General features: G+C 50.6%; 1 protein-coding gene across 2 annotated transcripts in view; it reads left to right on the plus strand.

The window, feature by feature from the left end:
- The window catches only part of LOC111142593 (BCR, RhoGEF and GTPase activating protein), a 121,126-nt gene that overhangs the window by 36,742 nt on the left and 59,467 nt on the right, over positions 1–24,917 (plus strand). The gene's annotated exons all lie outside the window — the stretch shown is intronic.

Here is a 24,917-nt window from a genome sequence, read left to right on the forward strand (position 1 = left end):
ACATGTTTGCTGCTTTTCATTTACTAGTATTTTGTTGAGCATTTTTGTATCCAAGGTTCATGACAGATAACTGTTCTGTAGGTTTTTCTTGTCCTATCTTTTTTTTTTAAGATTTTATTTATTTATTTGACAGGGAGAGATCACAAATAGGCAGAGAGGCAGGCAGAGAGAGAGGGGGAAGCAGGCCCCCCACCGAGCAGAGAGCCAGATTCGGGGCTCGATCCCAGGACCCCGAGATCATGACCTGAACCGAAGGCAGAAGCTTAACCCACTGAGCCACCCAGGTGCCCCTTGTCCTATCTTTGTCTGGTTTCAATGTGAGGCTAATGCTGGCCTCATAAAATGGGTTTGGAAGTAATCTTTCTATTTCCTGCAAAAGCTTGTAGAGAATTGGTATTATTTCTTTTTAAATGTTTGGTAGTGAAACTGTCTGGACCTAGGGGGTTTTGTTTTTGTAGTTTTTCAACAGCAGATTTGATGTCTTTAGTAGACATAGGACTGTTCAAGTTATCTATTTCCTTTAATTTGATTGAATTTATTTTTTTTTTTCAAGTTATCTGTTTCTTTGTAAAAAAAGATTTATTGCTTATTAGAGTTTGGGGGTAGGGGCAGGGGGAGAGGGAGAGAATCTCAAGCAGACTCCCCACTGTGCTCAATCCCACAACCCCGAGATCATGACCTGAACCAAAATCAAGAGTCAGATGCTTAACTGACTGAGCCACCCAGGTGCCCCCTCAGGTTATCTGCTTCTTGAGTGAGTTCTGATAATTTCTGCCTTTCCGGGAATCAGCCCATTTCATCTGCGTTGTCAAATTTATGTGCATGAAATTGTTTGTAAGATTTTCTTTTTGATATCTTTGGGATCCACAGTGATATTTGCTCTTTCATTCCTGATTTTACTAATTTGTGTGTCCTTTTTCTTGGTCAGTCTGGCTTTATCCATTTTAATGATCCCTCCCTACCACAAGAATCAGCTTTTTTTCAATTATTTTCCTGGTCTTTTTTTTTTTTTTTTTTCAGTTTTACTGTTTTCTGCCTTTATTTTTTTTTTTTTGGAGTTTTTTTTTGTTTTTTTTTTTTTGAAGATGGAATTTTAAATTATTGACTTGAGACCTTTTTTTTTTTTTTTAAGATTTTATTTAATTATTTGAGAGCAAGAGCACAAGCAGGGGCAGAGGGAGAAGCAGTCTCCCTGCTGAGCAGGGAGACTAATCTGAGGCTCAATCCCAGGACCCCAGGATAATAACTTGATCCAAAGACAGATGCTTAACCGACTGAGCCACTGAGGTGCCCAAGACCTTTCTTTGCTAATATAAACATTTAATACTATAAATTTTCCTCTGGGCATTACTTTAGTTACATGCTTACATATTACCATATGTTGTAGTTTTACCTTAATTCCCTTTAAACCATTTACCAGTTTCCCTTGGGACTCCCTCTTTGACCTATGGATCATTTAGTAGTGTCTTGTTTAATTTCCAAATATTTGGGATTTTTCGAGATGTCATTCTGTTACTGATTTTTAATTTCTTTATGATCAAAGCCACATGAATTAGTTTCCTATTGTTGCCATAGTAAATTTCCATAAACTTAATGGCTTAAAAAAATAGACTTTTAAAAAAATTTTTTAATTTTTAGTTTTTTTTCAAAGATTTTACTCATTTATTAGAGAGCATAAGCAGGGGGAGGGGCAGAGGGAGAAGCAGACTTCCCGCTGAGCAAGGAGCCCAACATGGGGCTCAGTTCCAGGACCCTGGGACCATGACCTGAACTGAAGGCAGACACTTAACCAACTAAGCTATCCAGGTGCCCCACAATGCAGATTTATTATTTTACAGTTCTGGAGGTCACAAATTCAAAATGTGTCCCATAGGCTAAGTCTTAGTTTTCTTTCATCTGAGGTGGTTGCTATTTTGCCTTCATTCCTGAAGGATATTTCCACTGGGTCTAGCATTCTGGGTTGGTGGGGTTTTTTTAAATCCATTTTCCTTTTTTTTTTTTTTTTTTTTTAATTTAAAAGAGAGAGAGAGAGCACGCACATGCACGAGCAGGAGAAGGGACAGAAGGAGAAGCAGACTCCCCACTGAGCAGGGAGCCCAACTTGGGGCTCCATCCCAGGACTCTGGGACCATGATCTGAGCCAAAGGTAGACACTTAACTGACTGAGCCACTCAGCTGCCCCTGACAGTTCTTTTTATCTAGCACTTTATTACCATTATTATTATTATTATTATTATTATTATTATTCCTTCCTCTGACTTCTGTAATGGCAGGTGAGACATTTACAATCATTTGAATCTTTGTTTCCCAAATGTGATATGTTGGGGGTTTTTTTTTGGCTTCCTTCAAGATTTTTTATCTTTGGTTTTTAGCACTTTGATTTTGACGTGTCTGGTAGTGGTTTTCATTGTTTATCCTGTTTGGGGGCTCACTGTATTTCTTGGATTTATACACTTATGTATAAATGTGTAAATATTCACCTAATTTGGGAATTAGTCAGCTGTGATTTCTTCAAATATTTTTTCGGTTCCAGTCTCTCTTTTTTGGGACTCTTGTGACATAAACATTAGATGTTTTGAGGTCTCACAGATCCTTGAGTTTCTACTCCCAATTTTTCTCACTCTGGATAATTTCTGTTGATCTGTGTTTAAGCTCATTGACTCTGCTGTCATCTCCATTCTGATACTGAATTCCTCTCCAGGAAATTTCTTATAGGTATTATTTTTTGGTTCTAAAATTTCTTTTAAAAAGAAAATATTTTATTTATTTATTTGACAGACAGAGGTCACAAGTAGGCAGAGAGGCAGGCAGGGTGGGGAAGAAGGCTCCCTGCTGAGCAGAGAGCCGGATTCGGGGCTTGATCCCAGGACCACCCTGAGATCATGACCTGAGCCGAAAGCAGAGGCTTAACCCACTGAGCCACCCAGGCGCCCCTGGTTCTAAAATTTCTATTTGGTTCTTTTGTTATAGCTTCTGTTTCTTTGTTGAGGACTCCTGTTCTTTCCATTTGCTTCAAGAGTCTTTGCCCTTACTTCTTGGAGCGTGATTCTGATAGCTGCTTTAAAATGTATTCTGATTATTCCAACATTTGGGTCATCTGGGGGTTGATGTTAGTTTGTTGCCTTTTCTTCTGACAACTTAGGTTTCCAGGTTCTTTGTTGAGTAATTTTGGATTGTCTCCTGAACATTTTGAATGCTATGTTATGAGACTCTAGATTGTTTAAATATTCTGGAGATGTTGATGGAGGTGTTTAAACAGTCAGTCAACCCAGTTAGGTTCAGACTGCACATCCTAATCCACTTTCTGTGGCCTCTGGTTCCACTCACTACCCTGCTGTGCACCAGGTCTGCAAGCTGGGCAGTAGTAGCGGTTCTCACCTATGTGGTTCAGGTCCCAAACCTCTGTGGGGTGAATGCAAGTGGTTTCACACATATGCAGCTTGGGGGTGAGCCAAGGGCTTCACACATAGACTTGAAGGATCCTTCCTCTTCCTGATCTGCCCCGCACTCTCTACTTCCCCTTCTTCTGACTAGAAAGCTGGGCTCCACCCTCCCCATGCTGTTACCCGAAGGTCCACTGCCACTGTACCGATGGCAGCAGGGACTCTGTTTCTTTCATGGCACTCTCCTAGTATAGCGTGGAGAGGGCACAGGACTCCACCCCATAGGGCCCCTGCTGCTGTGTCTGTGGGAAGGGAATGGGGTGCCGTGCTTATGCTGGTGTTCACCTCCGTGGAGCACAGTAGGTGAGATTAAGAGTTTAATTCACTGGATCCCTCCTTACAGGTCCTTTGTGTAGAGAAAGCAGATTTTTCTGTTGTTTGGGTTTTTCTTCCTTTCTGTCTGTGCCTGTTGGCACTCTGAGGATGCTTTAGTGCCCAAGCTGGGATAGATGGGACGCAGAAACTCCCAGCTCTTCCATGTGATACACTGTCCAAACCTGTGCAGTCTACAGCAAACCCAGCACAGACTATGGGCTTTGCGCAAGGATGACCTAGCAGTGCAGCTTCCTTAGCTGTGACAGATGCTCCCCTCTGGTGGGGAATGTTAATGGGCAAAGCTGAGCATGGGTAGGGCCAGGGGGCCTGTGGAAAATCTTCAGCTTCTTCCAGTTTTGCTGTGAAGCTAAAAGAAGTAAAGGTTAAAACAAACAGAAAACCTGAGAAGGCCCTCCTGGGGCATCCCTCCAGTCCTGAGATGCCTACCCAGTGCTTCTGCTCATAGCTGCCTTTCCGAGTCCCGTGATAGCTATTTCCTATGTTTGGTCCAGAATTTATAGCTGTGGTGAGTGGGAAAACATGTCATACACATACTCAGTCTCACCTGGAACTGGAAGTTCAAGCTTTCTGCCTTTGAATTTCCTTCTATGTGCAGTGGTGTTCCCTGGGATTGGCCCCTATCCATGGATATCATTTAGAGGGGTACAGCCTGTGCTCATCACCTCTGCCTTCCCCAGTAACTTGCCCCCAGCCCAGCTCCGCTGACACTTGCACTGTGGATTCAGGCCCGGACCTCCTGGCGTTGTCCCCCACCAGCCCCAGCAGTTTCCAATCTGTGATGCCCCAGAAGCACCTCTTTGCTTCTTGTTGGTTTACTCATCAGTATCCTACCCCCATTTGCTTAGTCATGGCTCTGCTTCAGGCCATTCTGTTGATTTCTGTGGCCCCACTCGGAGGTTCTTACGGGGTAGGTATAGCTGCCGACATTTCTAGAAAGAGAAAGGCTTCCAACTCTGAATTCATGGAGATCTTTGGCAAGATCGGGAATTCCTGGCCAGAGGATCCCAGAAATTGCTTCCCCACTCTCGCCTGTCCTGCATGCCAAGACCTGCCTTCCCACCAGCCTGCTCACCAACCACACGTCCAGCTGTCATTCCTTGGAGCACCCACCCTATGCAGTTGTCATGGACCACATAGCATTCTGCCATGGAATGTGCTCCATCTTGCTGTGGGGTTCCAGCTTCTCTGGAGCAGGGGGCGCAGGTGGAGTGGGGAACACAGCATCCAGAACCATCTGACAGGACAGATGGCATCAGGCGAGCTTTTGTTTTCCCATTTGCTGAATGGGAGTGACGCTAGGAACTTACGGGGCTGTGTTGGGATTAGCAGTGAGGTCTGTAAAGCCTGGCACCCTGTAAGTGCCTGGGAATGGGAAAGAGGGTGGGGTCGTTTCTGGGATGATTTCCCTGCTCCACTTTGTATAGGAACCAGCAGCATGTGCTGGGTGTTGGGTGCCGTGGATCAGGCTGTCTCGTTTGGAGGCAGCCTGGCTGTGTTCCAGCCACCCCCTTCCCTCCACGGGAGTGGAATCCAGGAGGAATGCACGTGGCGTTCTTCCCTGGATACTTGGGCCACCTGCACCGTCTGGCAGGGCTCAGGGGGCACATGGGACTTGTGAGTTATGTCCCCACCCACGCCTGCTCCCACATTTATGCCCCATTTTCAAAGGGAGAATCTGACCCCTGGATAGAGCTGCAGATGGGGGAGGGAAGTCCCACACGAGTTGGTAAGTCTTTGAGGGTGTTCCTGTCCTCTTTCTCAAACCTTCCTCCTTCCCTCTGTGGCCCTGTCATGCCTGCCTGCTGCTCAGGGCACCCTTGGCCTGTCTAAAGAGTGCCATCCTTTAGTTGCTGAACCACCGTGTCCCAGGATGTGCTGTCAACTTAGTAACTCTGACCTTAGCTCTATTTCCTAACTTTATGTTGCTCTTTTGGCTCCCCAGCCAAATGTAAGCCTCAACACCCAGTGCTCACCCAAGGATAGAGCCTGCTGATTTCAAAGCCTCAGGCCCAGCCTGGGTGATAGAACCCAGGACCCCCAGTGCCCCTGGGCAGGCGCCATCCTGGAAGCTGCAGCATGCCAAGCACAGTGCCTGGCACCTTCTCCTCAGGGTTTGCTGGCCAACTGAATCCTTTTTATTGATGAGAAGCCTGGGTCCCAGAGAGATGCAGTAACTTGCCAAGTTCTCCCAGGTGGGCAGTGGTAGGGCTGGGTTTGAGCCAAGATCTGTGCGGCCCTGCACGTGAGCTCTGCATTGGGTCAGCAGCTCAGGTGCGACCAGCCTGGGGGTGGCGGCCCTTGTCACCTGGAGACACAGGAGCCTGGGAGCAGATGGGGCCTCACTGGGCCTAACTGGGATAGAGGGTCCAGCCCAGCTCGGCCCCTCCCAGCTCTGTGTCCCTGCAGCTGGTCAGCAGTGAGCTCATCTGATGTACCTGTGGGCACTCATGGCTCTGTCGTACCCCAGCCTCAAGGTGAGATGGCCAATGAGAGGGGCTGTGATTGCTGCTGGGTCACTGGATGGAGGGAGGTCATGTTAACGAGGACCGTGCTGTGGGCCCTGGCCCAGGAGCTGCAATCTTAAGGCAGTTTGGCAAAGACAGGCAGGATTTGCCAGCCAAAGAATCTGGATTAGGCTCCCTTCAGTGGATGCACATGCCTCCTACCTGTGCATGTGCTTGCACACACATGCTACATGCACACGCTCATGCCACACGTATGCAGATGTACACACACACAGAGGAGAGAAAATACTGAGGGACAGAAATCGGCTCAAATGATAACAGTCTGGGTTATCAAGATGATAACAGACTTGGGTCCAGAGCCCTGGAGAGAAGAATCTTTCCATACTTTTGGGATCTGGTGGAAAATCTCCCCTCTGGGGCTCCTCTGCTCCTGCTTTGGTCTTCTAGGACCGCTTGAGGTCTGCAGGCAGGGCCCCAGCCAGAGCACAGTATCTGCATTCAAGCCTCCAGAAGCCCCATGTGCTCACCTGAGGCAGCGTCTCCACGCTTGGATGCTCAGTTCTTGCAGTGTGCTTCGCAGCAGCCTGTGTAGGCTCTGGGCTCTGGCAGCATCTCCACGCTGCCCCCACTGGCCCTTCTCCTGGCAGAGGCAGCCTGCGGCACTTCTCCTCCCGGTGCTGACAGGCTGTTCTTGTTTGAAAACAGAAGACACCATTTCTGCTTCCCCCCTCCCTTTCCCAAAACACAAGGCTCGAGTTCAAAGCACGCCCTTGAAGTGCTGGCTCTGCATGTGCACATAGTGGGCCCTTAGCGCCCTGGTCCCGTCTCTGCCAGCCTCTTTCCGCCAGTCCTAGAAGAGCACAGGCAGCCCCGCCTGCTGCAGGAGCTGTGCCAGCCAGGGCCCGTGGAAAATCAGTCGTTAGGCCATGGGCACGTGGGGTCAGTGGGCAGACCTCGGAAGCTTTCCCGCTTGTCCGTGACCCAAAAAATCACTTTCGGTTTTTGTGACTCAGAGATGAGCTCAACCCACACATCCTTGAGATGTTCTGAAACTCAGGGCTGTGTCCTTCAGAGGGCTGTCAGCTGTGGGATTGTCTAAGTGAGCGTTTTTATAGAGACCCTTGCACAGAACTCTCTGGAGATAAGTAAATAGAAATTTTACCATGTATTGTACCAGCTTAAAAAGGAGGGGGGTTGCCGTTAATCTCATGTTTCTTGGCACCCCCATGTTGGTAGTTATGTATATGGGTGGTTGTCTTTTGGTTTTGATCTGCACCCTGGGAGGTGGAGGGAACCAAGAGCTCAAATAATTCAAGCGGGGAACAGTGCCTTTACAAATGCCTCCCCCAGATGGTTAGGGGCCTTAGGACTCCGGCTATCCTAAGGAGCTTCTGAGTTGTTGAGGAGGGACTAGATGTGGGTTGTAAAGTAGGTCAGAAGCTAGGTAGGTTCTTACATACAGTGTTTGGGAAAAAGTACCCGGGGGAGTGTCCCCCGATGGGCAGGAGGTGACCATCAGGTTAAGTCAAATTTGGGAAGGATTCGTCGGAGCAGTAGGCCCTGAAGATCTGGTAAAATTCAGAGGCCCAGGGAGGCCATCTGGACAGAGAAGGTGTGAGCCGAGGCCCAAAATGGAGCATTGGCAGGGGGGGGGGGGGCTCACTGCTCAGGGGGCAGGCTGGTGAGGGTCAGCACTGGCCTTGCAGGCTCAGCAGAATGTTGTACCCCATACTCCCCTCAGCTGCGGTGAGGATGGAAACCAGGGTGGGCTTGAGGACAGAGCCTCAGTTCCTGTTTCACTTCACTGCTCTGGATTTCCTGAAAGCAGCTCTGCTACTAGCCTACCTTCTGGGTTAGATTATTGGATATAGACTGGATACGTGTTTCTCCTATTAAGGGAACCCTCCGCACAGGGTATAGCAGAAGGACATCAGTGTCCAGGCACATCTTCGAAGGCATTCTGTGGGGGGCTGCCGAAAGGAAAGGATGTGTTACATCACCCAGGAGGTGTGGGTCTTTCTGGAAACTTGGAATATGACGGGCTTGTGTTTATATCAGAGTGTGTCACCTTGTTACCCCAGCTCTGAGGCCTTCCGTAGGTCACCATGCTGGGCACTGCTGTCCAGTTTCTGACATCGCCTAAAGAAAAGGGGTTCTGTCCAGGCACATTCCTCGGGCTCCTGCTGTCCTGTGGGCTCTAAGCAGCCCATGGCTCTCTCCTCCTCCTAGGCTCCACCTGGCAATAACAGGGTACACCCTGGCTGAGTAGGGTAGGGAACTAGGGGATGTTTATCTGCACTGCTGCTGTGCTGATTCCTGGAGTCTCTTTGGGAGGCTGGGCGAAAACTGATGGCTCTGAGGTAGTCAGGGTCCTGCCGTCCAAACAAGCCAGCCTGACCTTCCAATTGTCCCTGGCTCTTTTAGTGGCGTTTCCCACCTTCCGGCTAAGACCAGAGCATGGCTCAGGCTGGATTAAGGCAAGACCAGGGAAGCCTATACCTGCACAGCTGAGACTGGCTTTAAGAAGACAGAGCACACCTCAGGAACCCTGGGCATAAGCTGTCAGAGGTCCTTTAACAAGGGCTGAGAGGGGATGCACATTTATTAGAGGCCTGCTGTGTGCCAGATGCTGCTGGGAATGCGTGGTCTGCCTGGGTCTCCACGTGCTCACCTCTAAGGGTCGGGGGTGGGGTGGGGAGGGATGGCGGTGCCACTCTGGAGGTGAAAAGATGCCAGGAGAGACCCCTTAGGTAGCAGGCTAGAGTCTAGTTCATGAAGAGCAGGAATCGGCCTCATTCTCTTCAGGTCTGTGTGGGAAGTATGAGCTCAAGTCCTGGGCCTCCCCAGAACCTGAGTGAGGTACCAGCCTGGTAGCATGACTGCTGGGCACAGTGACCCAGGTGAAGCAGGCTGTTACTCCACTATGTGTAGTATTTCTGGGAGAAGTGCCAGGCTCACAGCTGTTGTCCAATATCTCTGGGAGCCTTTCCAGATGCCTCATTTCCCCTGGGATCTCAGCATTCCTGAGGGAAGGGCCTCTTCCTAGAATGTGTACCCCTGATGGGCCCAGGGCCTTCTGTGGTGCAGTGGTCCGCTCTGTCCGCTGTGGCATGAATCTCTCTCTGGAGGACTTGCTTCTCCTAAAAGGTGCTTTCAGAACTAAGCATACTGTAGACCCTCAGCAGGACCTGCCGCAGGGTGTGCTGGCTGGGCTGGCCGGTGGCAGAGATGGAGGCCTGAGTGGCCAACTGGCCACTCTGCCAGTGGGGAGGGGGTCTTGGGTATGTGCATTCTGTCTCCTCCCGCAGTGCCAATGCCCAGGAAAGTAAGAGGGAAGATGGGCCTGGTTCCCAAGCCTGGCTGACTGGAGAGTGAGCATGGAGCCTGCACCAAGCTGTCACACTGTGATGACAACTGGGATTACCACCTACGGTGATAATTCCCACATGACAGTTTCAAGTTTCAGGTCAAGAGCTGAAGCTAGTCCTCTGTCTCCTCTTGCATCTGGACTGAGATCCTTGCTGGCTTGTTTCCTGGCTCATTCCTCAGCTGTTCTCAAGGCCTTGTGCTCCACAGAGACCCTGTGACCCGCAGACTCTGCGCCCCAGGGATTTGAATGGGGAAAGCTCTGCTCCCACTGATCCTGGCTGCAGAAGAGAACGGGGGGAGCCCCAGAAGAGACCTGCGGGATGGAGGAGGGCCACAACCTCCCTGATAGACCGGCAATGTGCTGAGAAGGGCAGAGTGGAGCTGCCATTTGGAACCCTGGTGGGCTCTGCATCAGGGCAGATGGATGGGATCACCCTGCCAGGTCACCCTCTGACCCACAGCAGCCTGAGTCCCGGTCCATGCCATGGGTTCTGCTAACACATGGTTTGCCGCCCAGAGAAGAATCTTCCCAGTAGCCCCAAGCGTGGGAGCTCCTGCTCTCCACCACCATCCCCTGCCCCTGCCTCATGACCTTTCCCAAAGTGGAGCCTTCAGCCTCACAAGGAAGTAGAGGCTAATACTGAGTGCCCTAGGAAAAGTCAGGCAAGGGACGCCTGGGTGGCTCAGTTGGTTAAGCAGCTGCCTTCGGCTCAGGTCATGATCCCAGCGTCCTGGGATCGAGTCCCACTTCGGGCTCCTTGCTCATCGGGGAGCCTGCTTCTCCCTCTGCCTCTGCCTGCCATTCTGTCTGCCTGTGCTCGCTCTCTCTCCCTCTCTCTCTCTGACAAATAAAAAAAAAAATAAAAAAAATCTAAAAAAAAAAAAAAAAAAGGCAAGAGGTAATCGTGCAGTTTTCTGGAAAGGAGCTCCAGTAACAACCACAGGAATAGCCGAGGCTTCTGATAATTATGATGAACGATGCTTATGCTTCTGGATGCCTCCTCCCTCTGGCAGGAGAAAGGTAGCCTGCTTGTCACCCCTTCAGGGTGTGAGGGTGGAGTGTCATTATCCCCATTTCACTGGTGGGAACATGGAGAGATGAAACGAGCCTCGGAGTGGCTGCCGTAATCCTAGTTTGTTTGTTTCTTTTTTTCTGGGATGATGGAGGAAGGCCCTGGAGGTTGGATTCGGGGGGCGGGGTGTGGAGTCTGGGAACAGAGGAATTGCATTTCCTTCTCCAAATATGCAAGTCAAGGATGGTAGAGCTCCTGGCCACTTGATTCAGGAGCACAGAAGGTTTTCCAGAAAAAAATCCGTTCTGTCCTAGACTTTGAGAACCTGCTGCCTCCTGGTCTTTTCCTTTGTTTTTGACACTGGGCACATCTCAAGTTCTGGTGCAGAATGTAAAATATCCCCCTTGACACCTGCCACCCTAGCTCACCTCCGGTTCATCCCCAGGATGCCTGAAGTCAGGGATCAAGCTCAGGGTGAGGCTAAACCCTCTGAACCTCCAGGAGGAGGCCTTGGCCAGGCACACCTGCCTGGCTGGATCCCTGCTTTTCAACTCAACTCATTAGCTGCGGGCCTCAGGGAATATTGCTTCCACATATAGACTTTTCAGGTTTTTTCTGTGAGACAAGGTATTAGCTTTCTTGTAGAGGTGTGAGGACTTGAGGCCAAGCACCTGGACAGTGCGTTACGGTGACTGTGTGTTGCCCCCACAGAGGTCTCAGAGCCCCTGACTCAGGCCAGCATCCCAGGTGCCTTCCCCTCTTTGCATCTAGAAGCCAGCGAACCTCTCAGGAATGCCATAGATTGGGGTGACCCAGGACTAGAGCAGAGAGGAGCTTCAAGACTAGCCCCCAGGACTGATCCAGAGCTATGACTCTGTAGGGCAGGAATGTGGGCAGACAGGAGGTTCCTTTCTCTGGTGGGAAGTCTGTGACTCCCAGTGGAAAGGACCTGGGCCTTGGAAATCCACTGAGGATGGAACAGGGCTGTGGTAACAAAACCCCACAGACCAGGAGACTTAAACAACAGACGTTGATTTGTTATAGTTCCAGAGGCTGGGAGGTCCCAGATGAGTGTGCCGGCCAGTCAGTTCCTGGTGGAGACCTTCTTCCTGATTTGAAGACATCTGCCTTCTTGCTGTGTCCTCACATATCAAAGGGACAGAAGGAGCTCTGGTGTCTCTTCCCCTTCTTAAAAAAGACACTAATCCTGTCATGGGGGCCCTACTCTCATGACTCATAACCTCTTGGGAGGTTATGAGGTTGAGATCAACCTAATTACCTCCCAAAGGCCCCACATCCAAATACCATCACATTGGAGGTTAGGGCTTCAGTAAGTGAACTCAAGGGGGACACAGACATTCAGCCTGTAACGGGCTCACAGGCGTATCATCATTCTATCCCCAGCATTGGTCTCTGACTTGTGGGTGCTGTGAGCTTATCCTTTCAATACCTTCAGTTTCCTTATGTGTGTAGAAAATCCCCTTTCAGAGGTGGATGAAGGGAGCAAACTGAGCTCCCCTTGTCAGGTCTTGAGGTCAGGAAGGAAGAAGGTGCTGGGGTTTCACTCAGGTCTCCCTTTCCTGTTCTCCCCTTGAGGGAGGGGCAGTTGGCAGAGTATTTGGGCGGGGGTGTCCAGAATGCTTGGTTTCTAGAATTTCTGATTTGTACAGTTGGAAGATATCCTGGTAGTTCTGGTCTGTTCTTGAGTAGCACAGTCTGGGGCAAATCTGCAGTAGCTTAGCTTCTGATAGAGAGCGGCACTGGTTAAGACGAGCCCAGGAGGGCGTGAATATTTTGGGCGGCTGCAGGGTGTGAGGTTCAGGGCTGGCCTGTGAGGCACAGTGGCTGTTCTTTTCTTCTTTCTCTGCTGTCTGACTCTGGAATGTGGAGGTGCTGTGGGTGTGCTGCTGAGCGTGGACAGCCCCCAAGTGGCTGTAGCTGGCTGGCTGGGCAGAGTCCCATTTCCATATGTGGGTGAATCATTGACCACGGAGACACTGGGTGGGAAGCGGCTTCTCAGAGCCGGTACCGATCTCCGTAATTACTGTATGTATTAGTTTCCTAGGGCTGCCTAACAAAGAACCACACACTGGGTGGCTCACACAAGAGACATTTATTGCCTCACAGTTACGAGGCTGGAAGTCTGAGATTGAGGCGTTGGCAGAATTGGTTCCTTCTGAGGGCAGTAGGGAGAATCTGTCCCAGGCCTCTAGTTAGTATTTTTTTTGTTTTGTTTTTGTTTTTTGTTTTTTTGGTTTGTAGATGACTGTCTTCATGTTAACGTGATATTATCTCTGCTGGTCTGTCTTTAAATTTCCCTCTTCTGGGGCACCTGGGTAGCACAGTCGGTTAAGCATTCGACTCTTGGTTTCAGTTCAGGTCATGATCTTGGGCTTGTGAGATCAAACCCCACATTGGGGTCTGTGCTCAGCACAGAGTCTGCTTGAGATTCTCTCCTTCCCTCTGCCCCTCCCCATTGCTTGTGCTCTCTTTAATTAAATAAATAAATAAAATCTTTTAAAAAATTAAATAATTTTCCCTTTCTGTAAGGACTCAATTGTATTGGATTTCGGCCCAACCTAATGAACTCATCTGAACTTGGCAAAGACCGTATCTCTAAATAAGGTCACATTTGGATGTGTTGGGGGTTGGGACGTCAATATGTAAATTTGGGCGGTGGGGAGACACAGTTCAGCCCAAAACACTGTGCTTTATTCTTCTTTTTAAAAAATTTCTAAACCTGGCAGATCTTTAGTTTTTTGTCTAGGGTTTGTTTGGGGGGATTAATGTAACATTTATCATCTTAACTTTTTTAAGCATATCATTCAGTCCTGTGAGATACATTCACATTGTCATGCAACCATCACGTCCACATATCTCCAGAACTTTTCCTTCATCCCAAACAGAAACTCTACATGCTAAGCAGTAAGTCTCCCAGCTGCTGACAACCCCCATTCTATTTTCTGTTTCTATGAATGTGCCTATTCTAGGTACTTCCTATTGTCATGGATTGAATATTTATGTCTACCCCCCATTCATATGCTGAATCCCTAACTTGCAACATGATATTTGTAGATGGGGCCTTTGGGAGAGAGATCATGAGGGCAATCCTCATAATGGGATTAGTGCCCTTATAAGAAGAGACCCAGGGAGAGCAGGCACCCTCTTTCTTTCCACCCACCGAAGACAAGGCCGTGTGAGCACACAGCAAGAATGAATGCATCTTCCTGGCAAGAGCCAGGAAGAGAGCTCTTACCAGAACGCAGCCCTGCTGGCACCTTGATGGTCAACTTCCAGCTTCCAGAACTGTGAGAAAATAAATTTCTGTTGTTTCATAGACTCAGTCACTGGTATTTGGGTAAGGCAGCCCCAGCAAACTGATATATTCGTATCGATGGAATTATGAGGTGTTTGTCTTTTTGTGACTGTCTTATTTCACGTGGCATAATCTCCTCAAGGTTCACCTGTGTGGTAGCATGTGGCAGGACTTCCTTCTTCTTTTAAGGCTGTGTAGTACTCCGTTGTGTGTGTACACTGCATTTTGTTATCCATGCATCTGCAGTTGGACACTTGGGTTGCTTCTGCCTTTCTGCCATTGGGAATGATGCCACTCTGAACGGGGGTGTACGTGTACTCCTTTCCTAACTCCCCACAGGCTTCCTTCAGGAAGGTCAGTGCTGAGGTGGAGGTGGGGAAAGTGAGTGTTCCTCCTGCCCTTCATGGCCCAGCCCTGGCCTGGGCTCCATACTCTCACCCCCGGAACGGGGAAGCCCTTCCTTCCCACCATCTTTTCCCTCTTGCTCTCCACGTTTCCTTTACAAAGTGGGAATAGAATGGGGGGAGGGAGTGCCCACAGCCGTGCAGTGACCATGTACTTCACTTCCCGCATTGCTCCCAGACCACAGTCCTGCCCTCAGTGCTAGCCTCTCTTTAAGGGCCCTACTCACCTCTATTGCCTTGTGCTCTCCATGCCCCATGACTCCTCTGGCCAATTGCCTGTAGCCAAGCCTTGGCCTCAGGTGCTAGAAACTCATCATCCCCTTTGTTCTTCCTCCTCTCTCCATGTGAGTCCACTCAGTCTGGGCCTGTTCGTGGCATTTGTTGTCATGATGTCCATTCTCCTGAAACCAGGCCCTTGACCCATTTGCCTGGAGTGACCATTACAGAAGCCTCCAGCTGGGTCCCACCTGCCACGCCATACACAGATAGTGCTGCCTGAGTGTCCCTACCCGTATTCCCTGGGTCCCCCTCTTGGTCCAGACCTCTGTGACCCTTGATACCTCCTCTAAATCATTTCCCGGGTCCTTGGCCCAAAGCCCAAGGCTCTTTCCAGCTTTACTTCTTCCTGGCCCTCCCACCTCATTCCCAGCTTACTGCCTTTCCCAGGCCTTCCTCATTCTCCCCCTCCCTGCCCCAGCGTGGGGCACCTCTGCAGCCCGTCTACTGGTTGAAGGCCCAATGGTTCTTCCATCCCACACAGACCTCACCTCTGTGAAGCCCTTCGGGCCCTCTCCCCAAGCTGGCCGCCTCTTACCCATGGCATCACTTTCAGGTCATGGACTGTGCCTCTGCTGGTCTCCTGGGGCTGCCATCACAAACGGCCATAGGTTCAATGGCTTAAAACAACAAATGCGTGTTCTTCCACAGTTCTGGAGGCAGAAGTCCTAATCAAGGTGTGTTGCAGGACCCTACTCTCTCTGGAGGCTCTAGGGGAGAATCCTTTGTCACCATTTCCAGTTCTTTGGTGGCCCGGTGCATTCCTTGGATTATGACCATGTCATTTCAATCTCTGCCTCCAGCTTCACACAGCCTTCTCTCCCATCTCTCATAGGGACACTTGGCTTTAGGATTAGGGTCCATTGGATAATCCTGGGTGATCTCTCAGAGTCCTGAATTTAATTTAATTATATCTGTAAGGACTCTCTTACCAAGATAAGTTCCCTTCGTGCATTCCAGGTGTTAGAATGTGGACGTATCTTTTGCGGGGGGGGCCACCATTCAACCCACTGTAGTGTCCTTCCCACCTTCATGTTCTGTGGGGAGCCACTGTCTGCCTCTCTGACCTCATTAGGTCTTGGAGTGGTTACTTCCTTGGGGAGATGGTCTCTGCTGCCCCACCTGAGGGTCTGAGTGCCCCCCCCCATGGGCGGCTTTGCCATAATACATGTCATGTGACTCCTGGGATTCTGCTGGCTCCCCGGGGGCTGGAGCTGGGGCTGTGGCACCTGCTGTTATGTACCCAGCACGGGGCCCAACAGGAAATAGAGGTGTCTTGCATCTTGGCTGAATGTTGGGGACTCTCTAAATACATCAGCTTGCTTGTCTAAGGCCAAACTGCCTCCAAGAAATCTTTCTGAACCTTGTCAGAGAAATCATGGTAGTGCTGGAGAAGAGTAATCACATCATCCAGTGGCCAAGGGCTGCAGCTTCCCAGCAGGTGTCCCATCCTCCGCCTGCCCCACCCTGGTGCCATCTGGTTCCAGCCCCAGAACAGAAGTGATCTTTCCCTCCTCGAGGATCAGGTGGGTCCTTGGAGACAGAAGAAAATCTTTTAACAGCTCTCTCGGGGCTGACTGGGGAGTCCTTGTCTACCCACACTGGGGACATTCAGTCTTTATTGCTAAAAGCCACCCGCAGCGTTGACCTTGTGATGATTCAGTCTCCAGCCAGCTGGAACCCAAGCCCTGGGTGGAAGAGTCATAAGAGCTATTGTATCAGTCGGCCTATCTCCTCCACGAGGGCGCAGCCTTGTTCAGGGCATCTCAAGCTGCCTGGAGCTGAGGCATTGGTCCATGAGCAGGGCAGGCTCACTCCCTTCCTGACAGGCATTTTCTGGTCTGTTGGGGACACTTGACTAGCCCCAGGGCCTTCCGTGTGCCCCAGGCTGGTCTGGACCGTGACCTTCCACTACCCAGGCAGCTGGGGCTTTCCATGCTAGCTTGGTGCTGTCATTGTTGGGGTGGCAGCATAAAGGCCGAGAGCTCCCGGGATCCTAGAGTGCCCCTCCTTTTCCCACAGAACCAGGGGCTCTAACAGGTGGGCTCTCGCCAGGGTACGGTGGCCAGCTAGATGGGGGACATCTTGTTGGTACAGAATTTTGGTCCCCCCCTTGGTCTAGATGCAAGAAAGAACGGCTGCCTACTGAGGATAGAGCAGAAAACAGAAACCCCACCCAAACCAACCGCATAGCTTAGAAAGTAATGCAGCCTGTGACTGCCTGCGGGTGGCCTGGGGTTATGGTGCCAGGCAGTACTGACGTCTGTCCGGAATGATGTTCTTGGTCTTCAGGAAACAGCTGGATAGTGTTCCGGGTTCCCTGTTTTAACAGAGGAAAACAGATCTTTTTTTTTTTTTTTTTTTTTTTTTGAGGTGGAATGACAGAACACAAAATGAAACATTTCAAAGCAAACAGCTCCCCATTAAGTATTCTCAGTGTTATGCGACCACCACCGCTGGTCAGTTCCCAGATACCCTCATTAGCCCAGAAGGGAATCCCGTACTCATAAAGCATCTGCTTGGTGTCTACTCTGGAAATTTGGTAGAAACAGAATCGGGTAATCTCTGGTCTTTCAGGATTGCCTTCTTCACTCAGCGTCACGCCTTCGAGGTTCACCCATATTCTTGTGTCTATCAGTACTTCATTCATTTGAAGACTGAATGATCCCGTTGTATAGATACACCACAATTTATTTATCCGTGCGCCAGCTGATGGACAGATATTTGGGTGGTTTTACTTTTTGGCTGTTAGTGAATAATGCTGCTTGAACATGGCTTGAGTTATCCCAGTACAAGCTTTGCTTGGAACCCCTGTTCTCACTCCTCTGGGTTGTAGGCCTCAGAGAGGAATCTCTGTGTCCTGTGCTTACCAGGCTCAGCCCTTTAGGAACGTGTTCAGAAGGTGACCCAATAGGCAGGTCACACAGATGGAGCCAGGCATAGTCAGGCTTCACCTGTTCTTGTCTCAGAGACGCCTTTTCTTGTCTGAAAAATGAGCATCTAGAAGCTCCTGGTCACTAAGGGGTCAAGGTGGATTCAAGGACATCAGCGCTGGGCCTCGCCCAGAGGAAGTTCCCAGCAAAAGCGTAGCAAGTCTTTTGCAAAAACACTGGCTTGCTCTGGTACATGTGAGGCTTTTCTGCTCTTTGGGAAACTCGCTCCCCGGAAGCACCACAGATGTTCTCCGACTGTGCCCGGGGTTCTGCCACATAATAAAGAAGCCAGCGGAGCCCCATGGGGCCTATCCTGCAGGTAGAATCTGCTCCCGGTGCACAAGTTGGTGGGAAGAAGGCTCAAGGCCATGCATGAACGTGGCATCCAGAGCCAACTCAGCTCGGACCTATAGAACCTGTGCACTCTTCAGTGAGATCTGTCTTTTTCTGTCCCAGCCAGGGTTTTCTGAGCCTCTCTGGGAGGCGCAATGCCCAGCTGGCAGGACCCCCACCCCCACCCCCACCCCTCATGGACGTGAGCTGCCATCTGGAAATCACCAGCCCTGTGGCACTTTTAGCACAGTGCTGGATGCCTGCAACCCAGGAGAGGTGCAGGGCTTGGGGGGCGGAGGGGGTGTGGGAGTGGGGAGAGCAGGGCTTCTGCAGATACAATGAGGTGGAAGGCTCAGTGCCTGCCTCTGCAAAGACCTGTCCACGGCAGGTGGCAAGCCACCAGAAGGAAGATGGTGTCTGAGCCTCTTTTACCTCAGTAAATAAGTATGACCCAGCCCTTTGCTGACAGTGTAGACAGGCATAGGAGACCACCCTGCCTCTGTCTTAATGTGTGATTGAGTTCCTCCCACCCCTACCCAAGTTCCTGGGGTCCCTTATCATGTCTCTACCCTGGTATGTGTTTATCAGGATCCCTCTCCTGGCCCTTTCCAGCTGTTTCCATGTCTGTTCTGGGAGGGGAGGGCTGAGAACATGATCTTTGTTCCTTCTGAGGATTTGCTCCAGGCTCTCATCTCGGGGTGCATTGGTCAGAGGGTAGAACAAGAGCTGGGATCCAGGCCCTGCACCTGTGGCAGCAGCAAGGCCACAGAAGCAAGATCTAAGGACCCTCCAGGTACATTGGGTCCAGCAGGGCCTCCTCTGCTTGGCTACAGCCAGGAGACCTGTGGCCAGGGATCTGAGATTGGTTCTACACACATTTCCCAGGAGCCCTGTGGCAGAGACCCCAGCAGGGCCTGGCAGAGGCCTTGTTGTGCGATGCATGCTTCCTGGCTCACAGATAGGAAAATGGGAAAGGAGTGTTGAAGTTACTGGAGCTGTGTGATCCAGGGTTGGGCTAAGGGAAAGACAGGTATGGGGAGCAGCTGGGGGCCCAGGACCGAAGTGGAGCTAAGAGCATTTGGGGCTTGGAGGGCAGATACACTGTGGCCCTCTGGGGGTGGGGAGGACAGCCCCTACAGGGCTGTGGACACATGTGGTGCTGTGCTCCTGAGGAGTCCTGCTCCAGCCCCGGGTGTGACCTGTGATTACTAGAGTGTTCCGGGCTGGCAGGGATCTCGTCCAGTCTGGGTCAGGAAGATGTGGGTGGACAGGGAAGTGGCCTAGAAAAGGTAATGTGTAAACTCTGAGAGCAGAGGGATAGCTGCTGGGGACAGTGGCTCCACCGGTTTGACTGGTTGGCAGTGTGACAGACACCCGGACTCCTTTGATGGCTATACGTACTGAGCAGGAGCAAGGCCTTCCTTTCTTGTCCTTGGTTTTCTTTTTTGTTTGTTTAAGATTTTTATTTGACAGAGACATAGCGAGAGAGGGAACACAAGCAGGGGGAGTGGGAGAGGGAGAAGCAGGCTTCCCACAGAGCAGGGAACCCGACACGGGGGCTCGATCCCAGGACCCCGGGATCATGACCTGAGCCGAAGGCAGACACTTAACAACTGAGCCACGCAGGCGCCCCTCTTGTCCTTCGTTATTAAACACATACATATGGAAGACTATAGTGGAGCCTGGGGACCCGCCACCCAGCTTGCTCTCATCAACTCAGGGAGCACACTGCTTGCAAGTTTTGATTCTGTGTGTGTTTTAGATGTGGTTCCGGGGGGCTGTTGGTGATGAAGGGGAGGAAGGGAAGCTCCCCTGGGCCCTCCCAGCTCAGCTACCCAAGTGTTGCCGCTGTCTGGGAGGGACCTTAGGGTTGTGTGCGTGTGCTTTGTACTTGTTACATAACATAAAATAGAACGTTTTAATCACTTGCAAGCATGTAGTTCAGTGGCCTTAAGCACATTCACGCTATTGTGCGGCCATCAGCACCATCGCTCACCTTTTTCCTCTTCCCAGACTGAGATGCTATACCCACAAAACAACAACTCCCCAGTCCCTCCACCCCCAGCCCCCGGCAGCCACCATTCTACTGTCTCCATGAATCGACTATTCCAGGTCCTTCCTATAAGTGGATTCACACAGTCAATTTGTCATTTCAGGACATGCTTTCTTCCCTTCAGATAGTGGTCCTCAAGGCTCATCCATGTTGTGGCCTGGGTCAGAATTGCCTTACTTTTAAAGGCTGAGTAATATCCCACTGTGTATCCATCCCACGTTTTGCTTATCCGTTCAAAACGGATTGCTTCCACAGTTTGGCTATTGTGAATAATGTTGCTAGGAATATGGGTGTGCACATACCTATTTGAATTCCTGCTCTCAGTTCTTTTAAGTATATACCCAGACATGGAATTACTTGATCATACAGTAATTCTGCATTTAATTTTTTAAGGGATTTTTTTAAAAAAATATTTATACTTGAGAAGGAGAATGCAAATGACTGAGCATGAGCTAGGGGAGGGGCAAAGGGGGGGAGGGAGAAGCAGGCTCCCCACTGAGCAGGGAGCCCACTTCGAGACTCCATCCCAGGACCCTGGGATCATGACCTGAGCCAAAGGCAGATGCCCAACAAACTGAGCCACCCAGGCACCTGAGGAATTTTTTTTTTTTAATGTTTTATTTATTTTACAAGTAGGCAGAGAGGCAGGCAGGAGAGAGAGAGAGGAGGAAGCAGGCTCTCTGCTGAGCAGAGACCCCGATTCGGGACTCTATCCCAGGACCCTGAGATCATGACCTGAGCCGAAGGCAGAGGCCTTATTTAACCCACTGAGCCACCCAGGTGCCCCAGGAATTTTTTTTTTAACCAGTGTTGTCCTTGAGGTGTGAGAAGGGGATGTGGTCTGGGCTGACTGGGACTTATTCCTCCCACTTGACAGGGGTGGGGGTGGCTGCCTTTTTTCCTCGCATCAAAGACTAGATTTTAGATTTGCAGAGTGCTGGGATTGTGGCTGCTAAGCCGACTGGCCTGGAGAGGAGGAGGTTTTGGATTTCACTTTGCACGTCCCTTTTCCATGCTAAGCCAGCCGCTGTCTGCCAGCTCTGAATGGGCCTCTCTCCCTGCCCCCACCCTGCCCTCCTCCCTGCTGGTTAGCTGCTCCAGAGATCAGCCTCATTTCCTGAGCCTCTTGTAGCTGTCAGATCGCAGGCCCTCCCCCGCTGAAATCAGTATTTGCCTTCAGCTTTGGGTAGAACTAGGCTTACCTCAGCCATCATGTGCCCAGTCCTTCGAGGTAATGAGACGCCGAGAGGTTTTCCCAGTAGATATTCCTGGTAGAAGAGGGGAGAGCAAAGCCCCTGCTCCCACTTTGCTCTAGTTCTTGGGAAATGGTAGTTCCCAAAGCCCGCGCCCCCCCAGGAATATACTTCATTCCAGGAGGTAGTGAAAAACTGTGGTGTGAGAGGAAGACTGGTCCCTGCATGCACTTAGGATGAGGGATGAGGAAAGGGGGGCTTTCCTCCTTGCCTGTCACATTGACATTGAAGCAGGCTGGGGGTTCTGGATTAGCTGGGACAGTGGGCTGAAGCCTCCCATGGAATGTACCCAGCAGTGATCAGCTGTCTGGACTCCAGACTTAAAAGCGTTATTTCCTCGGACATCAGTTTGTGAAGATGCGTCCGAGTGGGAAGCAGCTGGGTTTTGAATTGCCCTGATCCTCATAATTACCCTGTTGAGTTAGCTGTGGAACCTGGTTTCCCTCAGTCTCACCTGGTGGAGGTGAGGTATCCACATCAGAGTCAATGGCCCCACACAACCCTGGCCTTTGGGCAAACCTTCACCAGCCACTTGGTTTTACGTGGGGTTTTAATCAGGTTGTTGCTAAGCTAGCCCTTTGTTTTGCACATGTGGACTCTTGGAGTATTTAGAGGGAGCCCTGGGCCCCCCCAAGTCTCACCCTCAAGTTCTTACTTGGGTCTGACCCTCAAGTTCTTACTTGGGGCATCATTTGGTGTTAATGTGACCTGGGGCATGAGTGCAGTGTGGTCATAGGCCAGGACATCAGGTGGTGATGCTCAGAATAAGGGTCTTCTTCCAGGTGATGAATATGTTGATTTCTTAAAGCATTGTTATTTCAAAAAAAAAAATAGTTTAAAGTTTCTTAGAGAAGCTATGTGGACAGTGAAAATTCTGAGCTAATATAAAAACCAGGTCCAGAGGAGGAGCTGGGAGCAGAGGAAGGATGCTGTTGAAGGAGGTGAGGTCAGGAGGTAGGCAGGGCATGGCTAGATGATCTGGACAGTGACCTAACTTTTTTTTTTTTTTTTAAGATTTTATTTATTTATTTGACACAGAGAGAGAGATCACAAGTAGGCAGAGAAAGAGGATGAAGCAGGCTCTCTGTTGAGCAGAGAGCCCGATGTGGGACTCGATCCCAGGACCCTGAGATTTATGACCTGAGCTGAAGGCAGAGGCTTAACCCTCTAAGCCACTCAGGCGCCCCAGGACCTAATGATTTAGAGCAGAGCTGGCCTCCATCCATCTAGTTTAGTCCATATGCCCGATTATAAAGTCAGGAAAACGGAGACACGGACAGTTTCAGTGACCTGCACTAATTCTCACAAGTTGGTAGCAACCTGGACAGGACCAGAGCCTCCCTTCTGGGAAATGCACACCACAGCTCACAGAATTGATCTACCTGTCCCCACCCCAACCCTGAGGATGTGTCCTGGGTTGCAGGACTAAGAGTAAAGACCCCTGCAGCCCAGGGGGTCATTCAGGATACCTGTGAGGAAGGCGTCTGGCAGCCAGAGTCTTCTGTCCAGGACCTGGACAGCCTTGGGAAGCAGCTCCCATGAAGGGCAAGGTTTCAGTAGGGGCTGCTCTGATAGAAGGTTTGTATCATGGATGTTGAGAGGACAGGAAGTCCTCTGTGTTCATTTTGGTTAAAAAAATCTGTGATTCCTCCAAAAGGAAGTAGAAGCTGAAGTCAAACTTGTTTTGGGGGTGGGGTGTGACGCTAGGGTTCTGTATGAACAGGGTGTGTGCTTTTTAATACATTTGAACCCTTCCCTTCTGTCCTCAGGGATGCTGGGCAAGAGCTAGTTAAGTGCCTTTACAGATGCTTAGGAGGAGGAGACAGTACCTGGCTTTGGCCTCTGACTGTCCTGGTAGGACAGTACAAACCCCAGCAGGGTAACACGTGGTGATCGTATTAGGAGCCCATGAAGTAGCCCAGGGATTAGGGAGACCAGGGGATGTTAGTATAGCTTGTTAGGGGACATGGTAGGAGCCCACCCAGCTCTGAGGGTCCCCCAGCCTATTTGCTAGCCTGTGCTGGGGTCTTCTGTGGACACACACAGCAGCAGAGCGCAGCCCGACCTTTGCGGTCTGCACTTGTATGGAGACAGCAGGGGCACAGCAGGGTCAACAGGACAGCACGATGCTGGATGCCATCTCCTGCTGGTGCAGCAGTCTTAGCCCTGCTTCCTGCGGGAACCTCCAGGAAGCCTTTGCAGCCACCAGGGCCCAGACCTCCCTGAGTGTCTGATTCCATGGGTCTCTCTTGTTTTTGAAGCTCCCCAGATGGCACGAATGTATAGCCAGAGCTAAGGACACCTGTGAGAGGGCATGTGACCTGCTGGGTCCCAGACATAGAGGATGCGGGAGAGGCAGAGGTGGAGGCAGCTGGGACGTAGGTGGATGAGTTGAGCTGGGCACTGGCAGCCCTCAGAGCTGGAGTGGTGAGTACCTGGTCACTCCAGCCACAGCACCTCTTGTCTGCCACATGGAAAGAACTGGAAACAGTCCCCCTCTAGAGTTGCCTAGGAGGTCTCTGCCGCCTGGCCTAGGTGGTATGGTGCCACCAGCGCCTGGAGCTTGAGCCCCAGACTAGGTATGCTTGGTGGTAGAAGTTGTTAGAAACTCGTAAATAAACAGTGCAGAAGCCACCTGTGGTGGTGACTTTTGGACAGGGCTGGTTGCCGGTGAGTCATGGTAAAGGTGATGTAACCCAACCAAGATGGCCTCATGGAAGTCCCATTGGCTGTGAAGGCACCCTTTAGAAAGAGTTAAGAAGTGACTGTCACATGAGGCTTGGAGCAGACGGGGCCCTTGTGGGTTAATGTCTTGGTGAGGATTCACTGATTTAGAACAGTTTTGAAAACAGAGCTACAGAAAGGCAGGTGAGGACACCCAGGTGGCTCAGTCATCAGGCGTCTGCTTTTGGGTCAGGTCATGATGCCAGGGTCCTGGGATTGATCCCCTGCGTCAGGCTCCCTGCTCAGTAGGGAGCCTGCTTCTCCCTCTCCCTCTGCCACTCGTGCTCTCTCTCACTCTCTATCTCAAATAAATAAAGAGAAATCTTAAAAAAAAAGAGAAAAAAGAAAAGAAAAGCAGGTGAAGGGGTGGTATGGACTTTGTGATTTAACTGAGGAGGAAGGGACAATTGTCTTCAGTTGCCTTTAGGATTGGAGGTGTTCTTTTTTTTTTTTTTTTTTTAAGATTTTATTTATTTATTTGACAGAGATCACAAGCAGGTAGAGAGAGAGAGAGAGAGTGGGAAGCAGGCTCCCCACTGAGCAGAGAGCCCAATGCGGGGCTCGATCCCAGGACCCTGAGATCATGACCTGAGCTGAAGGCAGAGGCTTTAACCCACTGAGCCACCCAGGCACCCCTGAAGGTGTTCTGTATAACCAGAGAGCCCCACACAGCAGGGAGCCGGCCATAGGGTAGGCCACTCTGTCCTCACAGGGATGCTCATATCGAAGTAAAGGTGGTCTGGGATTTTGCCAGACCAGATGGGAAGTGGGCTGAGAGTCAGCCAAGGGACCAGGGTGGAGTGAGGGGAAGGGGCTACAGTGCCCTTTCCCTGGGTTGGGCCTGGCAGGCTTGGAGCACTGCTCACGGTGGCCAGGGCTTGCGCCTGGATCAGCATGATCTGTGCTCCTCGCCCCATCAGATCCCCACGGACAGGTGCACAAGGACCACCCCTGATAGCAAGATGTTAGCTAGCATTGGGGGTCCATCTTTCTGTAACG

This window comes from Enhydra lutris, unplaced genomic scaffold (assembly GCF_002288905.1).
Source record: "Enhydra lutris kenyoni isolate GAN:26980312 unplaced genomic scaffold, ASM228890v2 scaffoldscaffold8, whole genome shotgun sequence".
Lineage (NCBI taxonomy): Eukaryota > Metazoa > Chordata > Mammalia > Carnivora > Mustelidae > Enhydra > Enhydra lutris.